The 12,017-nt window shown below is 39.7% G+C and overlaps 1 protein-coding gene across 2 annotated transcripts in view; it reads right to left on the bottom strand.

The window, feature by feature from the left end:
• LOC102302901 (LHFPL tetraspan subfamily member 2a protein) overlaps nt 1–3,237 on the bottom strand; it is a 10,801-nt gene extending 7,564 nt beyond the window's left edge. The window contains exon 1 of one of the 2 annotated variants that reach the window (XM_005919108.3): nt 3,103–3,237. The gene's annotated coding sequence lies outside the window, so the exon portion shown is untranslated. The other variant, XM_042219530.1, reaches the window with a different exon arrangement.
• Nucleotides 3,238–12,017: the final 8,780 nt, after the last annotated feature.

Raw genomic sequence — 12,017 nt, 5'->3', positions numbered from 1 at the left:
GAAAGAAATCAGCTGACACATGAACGTTAGGCTGAAAGAATGCAAGCAGCTGAGCTCCATATGACGCAAGTGAGAATGGAGCAACGCATCCACCACCCACGCCGGAAAAAATATATTAACCGCATGTCTTTATTTTCCAATTAATTCCAGTACATTATTAATAAAAGCTTCTTGGTGCTTCATCAAGACTCATCATCACTTGTGGCCTTCAGTGTAGACTTGTAAACTTTTATCAGTGCTCATTTTTATCTGCTGAATAAAAACACATCAACGCCACGCTCTCTTCACCTCCAACAAACTTGTGAAACCAAGACCATGTTTACCATCGCAAATGTCAGCTGTTTAAACAAAAAATTAAGAATGAAAAATAAGAGGAGATGTTGCAAACAGAATTAATACGTTTTACCTAGTCCTTTGATTGCCACACCTAAACTTATAGCCTCAGGGGATTAACCATCCACCTTACTGCAGTGTGTGCTTCAACAAGAGAGCTGAGAGCACCCAAGAGTGAGTCACACAAGGCATACCAAGCATAAAAGACAATAAGCGCAAGATAAGTTTGATTTCTTTGGTTTACTTGCTCAATTGTCCCAGATATTATGAAACAAGAGCTGTTCTCATCAAGAATTCTCTCTTGCTAACCATAACCATGTGAGCTGCTGCTTTTGCTGCCCTCCATAAAGAGCGGAATGAAAGAGCTGCAGGAGGAGAAAATGTTTCCCATGGATAGGCATTTACCACAATTTGTGTCTCATAACGTCTGCCACTGAGTGATGGCCACCATCAAATGCATGTTTAGCGCTCCAGAGTGAGTTAGATTTATTTTGCAGGCCCAGATTAAACACAATAAAACATTTCAAGCTGCAGAAGACTATTACTGCTGATGAACAAACGCCAGCAGTTCTAACTTTCATATACAACCACTGGACCTGAGGTTTCGATGACAATAGAGGGGCCCAAAAATGTAAACAATAAGTCAACAGCGAGAAGCCCTCCAACATCATGCCATAACAATAGATCCCACTTCACTGACAAACACAAATGCACAATCATAAACGGTCCCAGCCTGTGCTCACTCAACCTGGCTATAATCGCATCAAAAAAAACACATGACTTCCCCACAGAAAAGTATCAGCCAGGCTCATTTGTGCGCATGTGTGTGTGTGGATGTGCCAAAAAACAGAAGAAAAATCAGCAGTCTTCATCTGGTAGGCTTCAACTCAACAAAGGCAACACAAAGCCATGCCGACACCATTCCCCCCCTTACTCACTCTACCTCTCCAAGACATGCCACCGTTGGCCCAGAATGCACTTCTTCACTCTCAAAAACAGGTCGCCATGGCCCCTAACCTATTCAATCTGTGCAACACCCCGGCCTCTCACTCCCCATGCAAACTCTGTTGTAGCCTCACAGTTTGTGATGCACAAAGTCAGTAAGTGACCCTCACATTTCACTTACACAAAGACATGCATGACGCGGGCTAGCTCTACCCCTTCAGCCGTCCCGCTCTCCAGTTTGTTTCTGAAAGGATGATTGACGTACACACAATCTATTCCTTTCTTTTCTATTTTTTCCCTTTCCTTAAAAGATCATAAGAGCTTTGGCATGTTAATTAGGTTTGTATTCTATAAAACTACTATAAACACTAATATATCCATTTGGAAAGGATTTAAATACTAAAATCCCTTCAAATCCTTGTTTATATGTATGTGACATTTCCTCTCACTGCATTCACACTCTGAGATTTACATTCAGTTAGCAATGAGAAATGTATCAAAACACACGGACGAAAACAATAATTACAAGGAGGTAAAAACAAAAAAGGCCACACAACACAACTATGTTAGTCTATGAAAAGAGTTCCATAAATAACTTGAGTATCCAGCTGTGGCTGCCTCTAAAGGTTTACATATCAAAGAATGCATGAAGGACAGTTTACAATCACACTCAGTAGAGAACAGGAGTCTCCCAGAAGGAAGCAAAATCTAAAGGACAGCAACAATGTGAAGAACTGTGTGGCGTAACTGGATATAATAATGGTTTTATTTACAATAATTAGAAGTCTGTCAATCGTGACCCTGACTCATCACTTATGCTTATGTTAAAAACTAGTTTTATCACAGCCTGATAAAAACCTCAATAAATAAATATGACTTACGATATTTCCTGCAGTCACTAGAAGCACAGCTTGTATTTTCACCAGGAAAAAAAAAGCAAAGAAAAAGACATCTCCCTTGGCTATCATCAGCACATTGCTCCATTCAATGACACCTAACAAGTTTGCGCTTGTCAAAACTCACTCAAAGGAAAAGAGGGCAGGCAATCACACTGAAGGAAATTACGGCAGAACTACATAATCTTTTAAAAGGTCACTGGAATTTGTTGAACATTGCACGTGTAAGTGCAAAAAATGCAGTACTGATCATTGGATGAGTCACAATGAGAAGTCCTCACTGAAAGTTAGTCATAACTCACTTTTGTCATTATTATTGCTAAAGTTTGTTCTTGATGTCAGCTTGAGTAAACACTGCAGATGTTTCTTGATTTGTTTGGTTTATGATGTAGCACCACTTCCCCTCACAGTGCAACAGTGTGTCAGGCAGAGAGAATATTACTCCCTGGGTGGCTTTCCAAAGATGGACCTCCACCCTGCACCGCACTTCAAGGACACGGGGTTGTGGTGGAAAGGGAAGGGGACAAAGGGCTGCTGTGCGGACATGTGCGAAATACAGATAAAGAGGTGAAAACCATTAAAATATTGACGTTTTCAACCGCTGCCACATGCTGTATCAGAACACGGAGCCGGCTGCAAGTGCAGATAGCTCACTCTGTGAATAAATGCGGTCTTAACGCACAATCCTCCAAGAAGTCTTAAAGTAGCAACATGCCTGTGTATTACAACTCAGCGAAGCATGCGAACTCCAAAAACGTACAGCTGCGAATAATCAATGAAAAGCTTTCCGACGAAAGAAATCAGCTGACACATGAACGTTAGGCTGAGCAGCGATTGATTTACAGCTGTGCTTTAATGGTATTTTCAGCAGTGAGATTCACATCTGCAGGCCAAAAGCTGTGTCATTGCTACAAACTCTTCTACTTACCGAAGTCGAAAAGCGGAGAAGTTTTGAAACACTGCTTCGTTTCCCGGGGCAGCCCAGCTTTCCAAGCACTCATTCACTCCTTTCTTCGGGACTCTCTCCTTCTCCCTCCCACAAACCCGCCCCGCTACCATCTGACGCCATCCTTTCTCCCCCCGTTTACGCCCCTTTCTCGCCTCCCCCTCTCGCTCCCATCCCCCACCCCTGCCGTGTGCCACAGAGAAAGTAGACGAAAAGTTGTAGCGATGATTAGAAAAAAAAATTACTATTTCCTGGATGTTCTTATTCTCAGCTCTTCAATTAAACGCGTCGAGAACGATCTACGCACTCCTTTTTTGTCTGTGCAATGAAATTCAGTTTTTTAAATCTTAATGGGTACTGCTAAAAACACATAAGTGTAGACATATCATATATTGCATATATTTAGGTGAGATATCATTTTACATAATGTTATTTTACTGGGATATTTGATTATTTATGTTCAGTCTGACCAATGAAATAGTCCTGGATAAATATTATCATTATGAAAAAACAATTTTGCCTCACATACTTAAAGTGCGCCTTTCATGCTTTTTATGTTGAGGTCACCATACGTTTGAGTAATCCATGTGAGTCAAAAGCCTTTTTTTTGGTGTTGCCTCTGTATGATGTTACAAAAACAGAGCGATATACCTAATATTGGCCTCGCAGACACACAGCTCTGGCTGTGATTACAGCAGCAGCTGTTCAAAGCTTTTGTTTATGAGGAGGGGCCAATAAGAAGAATGAAAGAGAGCTGCTAAAGTGGTTTAAGACACAGGATGAGAGGATAAGCTGGGTGGCAGCACTGAGGCTGAGTGTGAAAAAAATAAGGAATTATTAAAAAGGGAAACTATATGGAGCTGTACATGAGAGTAAGAAATTCTCCTTAAAAAGCTGACAACAGATAAACATTTTGCTTGTGATGACTTGTGATTTGGATTTTGACTTTAACGCAACAGTTCAGCAACAAGATATCATCCTGAAACCAGTTTGCCAAATATGGAGCTAAAACCAGGAGCTGTTGGTTTAGTTTAATAAAACACTGTGTAAACAAAAAAACAGAAAAACAAAAGGTTTTAAACTGGCTTTTATGAGACCACGATAACTGTTTTAATCATTTTATCAAATATTTCTTTAAATGCATAACATTGTTACCAAAATCTTTAAGGAGTAAGGGTTTGTGATTTGAATGTTTATAAATGGTTTAAAGCGCTTGAGCTGATGGCAGCTGGACTCCTTTTAGGTTCTTGTATATGTTTTCTTCAAGCTTTTTCTGAGTTGAAGATGCCTTTCAGATAAGAGACTAAACATCTTCAACAACCTGAAAGAAGTTTAGCTGCCTTTGATTTGAGTACTTTAGACTTAACATGACTGAACTGGAAGACTGAGAACCTCGACGGATGATGCTTGTGAATGGTTTTGTATAGATTGGATCAGGTTGGCATCAACTTATAACTTAAGATAGCCTTGACTACCAGACATTTAAGGCACCAGAACAGCCTTAAAAGCTTCCCTCTGCATGTTGAGAGTAGTTTGACCTAGAGCCACGAGCCACTCTTAAACATGTTATGACAGTGAGGTATAATCAAACTGCTAAAACTTGAGGAAGACCTTCACTCTGCGAAAATTATAAAAGGAACAAATGCACTGCAGGGTGTTTTTAAAGGACTGTGTGTTGTGCACCGATAGTGTTGTGTACTGAAAGTTAAATTCCTTTATAAGTGTGTTTGTAAAAACAGCCTCATGCTGTCATAGCCAATTTTTCTCAGATCCCTGTACTGATTTCTGGTGTGTCTAATGATGTTTAAAATACATATGCATGTTTGATTGTAAGTCTGTTGCTCATCAGAAAGGCGCATCATCATCATCATCATCATTATTATGGCCTACATACCGTATAGCTGTGAACCCTGAACCACTGCTGCAACAGGCACAATTAAAATCACAATTAAAATAAAAATAAATAAACGAAAGAGAAAAGAGAAAGAAAATGTAGTTTCAGTTTTAATTTCTCTGTATGTTTTATACAATGAATGTTATCATTTACCATTTAAGGAAACATTTAAGGAAAGTTGCACATAGTAACAGAAAATTACCAGAACATTTTCTTTTCTTTTGTTCCTGTTGGATTTTTTTGGTTTGTTTGTTGGGTTGTTGTTAGGGTTTTTTTTACAGCGTGCGACCTCCCACAGTGCACTGCACATGTAGTTTAAATACCATCACTGATCTTTATTAAGTTTTGCCTGCTCTCTCCTGTAGTTTATGCATTCAGCGGGCTCGTTGTTCTCCTCTTTTCTGCCTTTTCTTTCCCCCCAGCTGCAAGCTGGTTACAGCAGATTGCTGCCTCTCCTTCAGAGTAGTTTTGCTTGAATTTGCTGTCTGTTACAGAGGAGCTATTCCTCCCCAGTGTTGTTAAGTTCAACTTATGATAGGAAGGGCCTTAAGATGACTGCTGTAGTCTCAAGCTTCAAGCCACTTTACACTGTTTGATAACACTGACTTCAACTTCAATCTTTTTTAATTTCACGGGATTGCGTTTTTTGTCTTATTTGTCATACACCCTTCTTATTCAGTATAAGACAAAAGCTCTAAAGCTTCTCATTTTAGTAAGAAAAGACGACATACAGTCTTGACACAGTCCAGTCTGTATGTTCTAGTATTACATGTGTCACTATGATATATACTGTTTGGGTTTTCTTTCTATATTTTGGGTGTTTGTGACGACCACACTGTTTTCCGCTGCATTCCTGTTGCATACATTTTGAACAAGCCATACACAAAACCTAATGAAAAAATAAAGCCAAGAAACCCCTCTTCCAGGCCTGCTAACTCCAGCTTTCATTTCGTCTCTGGAGTGATGCAGTGGGAGCTTTTTTTTTTTTTTTTTTTTTAAGAGCTGCCGCCCTCGTGGCACTCTTCACAGACTCACACTTTACAGTTTGTCTCCTCACTCACACAGTGCCACAGTTCTGCGCTGCAGCCGAGCCACTGTATCATTTGGGTTGCCCTGCCTTCAGAACTTCCTCTTTCCACACCAGTGCTGTTTGTGTGTCTCATCTTGGTGAGAACACTGTGGGAGGCAGATAAGTCTGTAAATAGAGACGTGTGGTCATGACATAGGAAGACGTTCTTAGCTGCTGGGTAACTCCATGGGAAATGCAGACAGGACTTGGGAGACACTGGGAAAGATGAGTGGGTTTGATGGTTAGTGACTGTGGGGAGGAAGTTATGATGATGCCATTCCTGGTGCATGTGTTTACAGATTTGTATGTGGGTGTGTGTGAAAATCACGGCTGCCTGGTATATTTGTGTTAATTGCAGTAGGGCTTTTAATATATAGCTGCACACTTTCTAAAACTATCAATGCGTAAATCTTGCTAGAATCTGAAAAATCTAGACATAACTGGTGGTTTTTAAGTTTCTTATAAGAAGCTGACTTTATGTGGATACAGGTTTTGTTCATGTTGCTGCCATGATGTGTAGCAGGAAGCTGGACCCAATTGCTGGAAACAGACGGAGGTAACAAAAAAAAATCAACTTTTACTGAGGTTGAATTCAGAAAGGTCCAAAATGGCACGGGGCCAACAGCAAAACACACAACGCAAGGGTAAACTGGCTCAAATCTGACAAAAGACAAAGGGTAATTGGGGCAGAGTGGAGACATCCGGGAAACTACACACAGACCTGGGAAAGTTAAAACAAGAGACAAATGCCTATCAAATCAAAACAGAAAGCAACATTACAGAGGAACACCTCAACTCACAACAACAGAGACAAAGACTCTTACAACACAATATTAGGGAATATGAGGGATGCTAGACTTAAGTAAAGGAGGAGGAGAAAGGAATCCAAGATAAATCACAAGTGAAAACACCAAACAGAATACAGCGTGACAAAAAATGAAGACTAAGAATCTTAAAGACACGAAACAAACAGAAGATAAACAGAAGATACTAACAAAAAATAGGAATCAACTGGAAATTACACAAAACTGAGTCAAAAATCCAGGACCACCACAGTAGCTGGTTATTATGAAATTGCATAAGTATAACCTGCTTTGCACATGTTTTTTTTTGTTTACCCCACTGAGGACAGTGTTTGTCTATCCTTCACCCTAAATCTGACAATTTCTCATCTCATTTAAGGTTGTAAAATGGCACAAAACTACTAAATTTTTATCTATTAATCCACAACTTCATGATTTATATTGTGTTATAGTGGAAACGACTTGAAAGGTTTTGTAAAAACAAATTCCTAGGATTCCTTTATAAGTTACTTATGCATGTTAATTATAATTATTTGCAAATATACCAGTAAATATACCAAATACAAGCGAGCATTTGTAGTAAATCCTCATGCACATTGGTACTGAATGTATTACATTATCTGTCATTAAATTGTGAATGCAGTCATATGAAAAAGAAAGCTTTCACAGGACTGTCTGCAGTCACAGGACTGCAGAACATGCAAAACATTTCTCAATGATTTCATCTGCCTCTTGCATTACTGTCGAGGAATGTTCCCCCACTCTTCTTTGCAACGTTGTTTCAGTTCATTGAGGTCTCCGGGCATTCGTTGATGCGCAGCTCTCTTAAGTTTATGCCACAGCACTTCAATCAGGTTGAAGTCTGCCCTTTGTGATTGCAACACCTTGATTCTTTTTCTTTTTTTGTTCAACGATTCTGTTGTTGATTTGCTCCTGTGTTTGCAATCACTGTCCTGTTGCATGATCCACTTTCAGTCCAGCTGTCAGACAGATGGCTTCACATTTGACTATAGAATACTTTGGTGTGCAGAGGAGTTTATGGCTGACTCAATAACTGCAAGGACTGCAACTTTGAAAAGTCGTAAAATGTAATAATTAACATGATAACTGAGGCCCGTAGAGTCTGAGATGCAGGTATTTGATGTTTAGCCGTTTCTCAGAGCACTGCATGGTCTGACATTAGGGTGAATTTACAGGGTCATGCACTCCTGGGAAAATTGTGGCATTGCATTAAAACAAGACTTAATTTTTCAGTGCAGCAAACTCCCCAAACTTCTGCTTTTATAGTCATATGACAACGTTACTTTTTACATGGCATGTTGCATATATCTTCAGACTTTAGAGGGGAATAACTTACCCCGTAGGACTCTCTGGGGCTTCAAGAGATGATGAGATATATTTTCAGGCTGTAACATGTCAGACTTACAGACTAAGGGAACAACATGTTAACACTCATTTCCCCTTGATCAGCTGATCTTACAAGTAAAGCTTTACTTTCATAGTAACAATGAGATCTTAAATACTGTAAACAAAAATGTAACTGTAGCAAAAAGACTAATGTTGTTTTTTTTCATCCAGCCAGTCCTTTAGGAAAAAATCCAGTTAATTGAAGGTTTAGTGAGGTAAACATAAACATACAGCAGGCGACAGTGTGGTCAACGACCTGGCATTTAGAAAAAAGGAGAACACATCATTCAGTTTTGTTTAGCGGTGTTTCCCAGCAGCATACGGTTTGATGTGGAAATGAGGTCAGAGACAAAGACATAAATAAAATATGACATAGAGGTGACACAAGATTTTGGCTCATGTAAAAACAGAAAAGAAGTGATGACGACTTTGCAGAGAAGAAAACGCTCTCATGTCCCCGCTGTGGCCAAAGACTCATTTTACCCTGATGGATAATTACATTCTCATTTTATCTAAAAACAAAAACAGACATTCAATCTGTGTCTGACTCATACATTTGAACACCAGTGCATAAACTAAATCATCTTATTTGGTCATTTTGAGGAGATTTTTCTTTTTCAAATTTTTGACTTGCTGCTTATCCAAGTTTTACTCATCTCAGCAAACCAAACGTCCCACAGTCACAAGGAAAGAAGTGAAACATTGCAGTATCTCCAGACGCAAAATCCCATTGAGCATTCAAACCTAACAGTGCTGCACTCTGCTGTCTGCTTTGCCAAAAGAAATACAGCTCCTGGAGGTGACTTCATGAATTGTGTTTGAACACCACATCTGCGGTTGCTAGAAAACAAATAAGAAATGCACAAACAGGGCTAATCGTTTGCATTGTTTTTCATTATCCTTTAACTGTTTCTTTCATACTAAAATCCATACAGACAATAATATTCAAGCTATACTAAGCCAGAATTTATTGTTTTTCTCAGCTAATAATTTTATGACATATTTCCCAGTGCTCATTATTTTTGAGCGATTCCTGCTGTCATTCTATGGCACTTTGTGGTGAGATTAGAGGGAAACTTAAAAGATAAGTTACCGTAAACCTAGAGACACAGAGAGAGTACACACTAAGGGGTAATAAAAAGAAGAAGATAATGAAAAGCCCTGCAACAGCTATATTACAGTGAACTGTAAGCTCACTCTGTCTTTACTTTAACCCATACAGGCAGTTCATACTTCATGAAATCACAGGGCCAAGAATTCCCTGTTAAGTGTTTATACAGAATCTTGAATGGCACATTTAACACTTAAGAAATGATCATTAATCCTTAACAAATAAAATAAATACAAACAACATATATCCCTCTCGGCCCTGCAGGCAGTCTATCCTTCAAGCTCGAGTCCTCTACCAGAGACCTGGGAGCTTGAGGGTCCTGTGCAGTATCTTAGCTGTTTCTAGGACTGCGCTCTTCTGGACAGAGATCACAGATGTTGCCTAGTTTGGGAGTCACTGCACCGAGTGTTCCAATTACCACTGGGACCACTGTTACCTTCACCCTCCACATCTTCTCCAGCTCTTTTCTGAGTCCTTGGTATTCCTCAAGCTTCTCGTGTTCCTTCTTCCTGATGTTGCTGTCATTTGGAACCGCTACATCTATCACTACGGCTGTCTTGGGTTTCTGCTGCCTGAGGTATTCACTGAGCACGCTGTCGGTTGGGGCCATCTTCCTATGTATTCCTGGATGTTCGCTGCCTCATCCTAGACTCCAGTCTTGTTAATGATCTCAATGAGGGGGTTCAGGCCTATGCAGAACAGCAGTGTGGACAGAGCATCTCCTTGGTAGATCCCGCATTTGATACTGACTTGTGCTATGGGCTTGAAGTTGGCCTCTAGTGTTGTACGCCACATTCCCATTGAGTTCCTGATGAAGGGTCTTAGGGTCCTTTTGATCTTGTATAGTTCTAGGCATTCCAGGTGTGGGGCATTGAGTCATAGGCCTTCTTGTAGTCAATCCAGGCAGTGCACAGGTTGGTCAGCCTAGTCTTGCAGTCTCGGCTGACTGCTCGGTTTACCAGTAGCTGGTGTTTTCCGCCTCTGGTATTCTTCCCAATCCCTTTCTGTGCCCCACTCATTTATTGTGTCATATGCCTGTTCATCTAAGCCGCTATGATGCCTGACAGGTGGTACTGAGGCGGGTTATTGTCGGTCGTTGGATGGGACCAGTCTCTTCTGGGTGTCCTTCAGGATCAGGACTGTCCGGCTAGGTGTCTTGCATTTAAATCTGCTGCAATGACCTGGTTACTGCGTTCACCAGATTTCAACACAATTTCGATCCGCTCCTCACGTGTTAACCTCTGCGACATGTCAATGGCTGTGAACAAAGAGAAACTTGTAAATAACTCATGAAAGAATAAAGTTACGTTGAAACCAAGCACACCATTGTTTTTCTTGTGACATTACCAATAAGTTTGATGTGTCACATGGCCCTCTTCCTATTGAAAAAACAAAAGTTGTATCCAAGATGGCCGACTTCTAAATGGCCACCATGGTCACCATACATTTTGAGGAGTTTGCCCCCTCACATATACTAATGTGCCACAAACAGGACTTTAATATCACCAACCATTACCATGTTATTACAGTGTATCCATATAAATGGCCCACCCTGTATATAGATAGATAGATAGATAGATAGATAGATAGATAGATAGATAGATAGATAGATAGATAGATAGATAGATAGATAGATAGATAGAGATGACTTTTGTGTGATAACTGATGTTTTTCTCCAGAAATTGTGTTTTAATAATATTTTAGTGTGTTTTAACATGAAAACATAAATTGTATGATGATTTAAATTTACTGTAGTGAAAATTAAAATGGAGACGTCATTCTGAAGCTGTTGGAATTTAATTAACCATGTAAAACCATTACAACCATTAAATATTGGTTTTGATTTAAAAAAAAGAAAAAAAAGAAGAAAAGTAAACAGCTCCTCATAACAGCGTCGTAATTATCAACATGCATTACCATTTAGATCTCATACTTTGCTTTTTGCAGCAAAATAGCCTGAACATTCAATGCAGTATTACGAAACCTGCATGTGGGACAGCACCTGTGTTTGCCACACTGGCAGAAATGGCACCTCAGGTGACATTATAATCTTATGACTTATGCATAGGAGGGATCATGAATTTAGTCTTCCCCATGGTCCTTTAATAATCAGCAGGTGCAGGAACAGGTAAATATGGTGGGAAAATAGACAGTTGTCTTGAGTGTCAAGGTGTCCCTTGAATTCTGTCACCACTTTCCCATAAGAAATACACACAGACGTGACATGTAGAGTTTCACAGTTTCAGGATTCCCTAAAATCCCTGTTTTACAAACACTGTCATTTAAGTCCAAATTGTCCTGAGAGTTTTCAGCTGGAAAATATAACATTCACATCTTTCTAAAATGGAGCAAACACTGAGTGACCTCTTGTGTCTTGTATCAGAACCTCTTATATAGTTCTGGGCCATCGCTGTTACCAAGAAAAGAGCACCCTTCTGCCCTCTTGTGTCTAAAAGTGGAGTTACAATGTAGAATGAGAATCATTAATGACTAAACACAATGCAATCTCTTACAAATTTATTAAACATAATTACAAAATAAGAAGAAAAAAACTACAAATACATGAGTGAGATTATTCGGTCACACAATGCACTCCCTCTTTTGCGTTGACTG

Source organism: Haplochromis burtoni, unplaced genomic scaffold (genome assembly GCF_018398535.1).
Source record: "Haplochromis burtoni strain Fernald_Lab_line unplaced genomic scaffold, NCSU_Asbu1 Contig_34, whole genome shotgun sequence".
NCBI lineage: Eukaryota > Metazoa > Chordata > Actinopteri > Cichliformes > Cichlidae > Haplochromis > Haplochromis burtoni.
This window is presented reverse-complemented; position numbering and strand designations above follow the sequence as displayed.